The sequence below is a fragment of the Rana temporaria genome, chromosome 4 (assembly GCF_905171775.1).
Source record: "Rana temporaria chromosome 4, aRanTem1.1, whole genome shotgun sequence".
Lineage (NCBI taxonomy): Eukaryota > Metazoa > Chordata > Amphibia > Anura > Ranidae > Rana > Rana temporaria.
In genome coordinates, this window is record NC_053492.1 from 54,945,589 (window position 1) to 54,947,474 (window position 1,886).

Genomic DNA, 1,886 nt, shown 5'->3' on the forward strand with positions numbered 1-1,886 from the left:
GGGAGTGCCCCTTTGCACAGGGCCTGTTGAGGGCCTTGGAACCTGAACTTAAAGACTTTGTACCACAGACTTCTATTACACACTTTGGTGTGTTAAACAGACTCTTCTGTGGGACTCACCCACAGGAGGACATTGTCAGTGCCTGGCGGGTGCTGTGCTGCTTCAAGGACGCCGTATTGTGTGCCAGAAAATGCCTCATCCACCAGCGGGAGAGGATGTCCATCGAGGACTGTCGCAGACTGACCTTCAGTCTGCTCAGAGACTATCACCTGATGGACTTTACGGAGGAAGAGGACGTCAGAAGATCTCCCCTCCCACCTGTGTTTATCCATTGGTACTTCAATAAAGCTTCGGGCCTGTGAACTCTCTCCTCCCTCCCCCACCCCACCTCCCCCCCCATCACATCCGTTGCCCAGTTTAACACTATTTTGAGAGTATAATGACTTAAAATATGACATGTTTTTTGAAGTACTGAATTCAAGGTAATGCGGCGTCATGCATGATGTGAGGTTTCAGGGTATATTACTCTGCACAACACATCGGGCATCATACCGCAGAATGAATGAATGAATAATTTATTTGTACGCTTGGAACTGAATGTACCCTGTTAAAGTATTTATTTTTCAAAGAAAATATACAAAAAAACAAAGTATACATTTTCAATAATAAAAAAAAAAATCTGTTATCAGTTTAATATCTGATACGTCCCCTATCTGGGGACCATATATTAAATGGATTTTTAGAACAGGGAGATGGAAGAAGAGCTTTCTCTGTCCACTTCACGCATCGACCTGGTATTGCAGTACCTCCAGGACCGGTGCACCCCTTTCTTACGCAGTGTCAAAAAACAGATTTGAATGGAAAATCATCCAACTTGTTTGTGTTGTTGTGTCTTGTTGCTGACAATGTTTATTGCAAGGAGCCGAGGTCAAGCAAGAAACTGGCATTTAACCCTTGTGTCTTTGTCTTCATTGCTTCTTGTCCCTTTCTTGCTGCTCGCCAAATGACACTACTCTGTGAAGTTACTTATTCAGCAACACCTAGATTTAGTCAGTGCACCAATGTTCGACGAGTCAGATAGTGTTCTACTCCTCGCTCTCTCCTAAGGCCCAAAATGAAGCCTTCAATAAGCAGTGACCACCCTGCTGTCAAACAAGGGGGCTGAATTTGCTCCATTGCTGTGTGCCTTGCTGCATGCAGCAGCTAGCTTGAAAAGTCAGCTGAGGAAAGCAAGGGTTTTTACTTTTTATCTGGAGGATCCCTTATCCTTTGACTCCCTCTAGTGGCTCTCGTTTTTCGGCCACGTTATGTTAACTAGGAGGCGGGCTCATGCAAATGATTTTCCCTGTTAAATGTACACGAGGAGCACCTGAATCTGTTCCTATCAGTTTGGGATGACTGAGGGTCATGACTGGGCTCCAGCAGTGTTGGGCAGGTGTCAGAAAAGTGTGAATTGGTCAGTAGACAGGGGATTAGGCCTGTAGGTCAGCGACGCCCGTCTGGCTGCAGATTTCACACCTCCAGACAACCTAGGCTGGGGGGGGAAGGGCGATTGCCGGGTACAGGTAAACGGACAACTCTCAGCGAGCCCTCCGGTGAGGCCAGAATGCCGCTCGCTCGGAACAGAGAATAATTGGGTTATCGCTTCTCGGCCTTTTGGCTAGGATCAAGTGTAGTTCTGCTGCCTTGTGACTTACCAAGAGGTGAGAAGGCCCTCGGCTGTGTTTAACATTGGTGGGGAAAGGGGGTTCCTTTTCTATCCCGGACAACCTGTATACTTCAGAAAATGCTGCGTTTATGGACACACAAGTGGGGACTGTGATAAGGGGTTGAAGTGTAGGTTCTGTGGAACAGAAGACCACTCTTCTAAAAAGTGTAAGCAGAAG

General features: G+C 46.8%; 1 pseudogene; it reads left to right on the forward strand.

Annotated features, from left to right (window-relative positions):
* The first annotated feature begins 651 nt into the window (after nt 1–651).
* On the forward strand, nt 652–828 carry LOC120938649 (annotated as a pseudogene).
* Nucleotides 829–1,886: the final 1,058 nt, after the last annotated feature.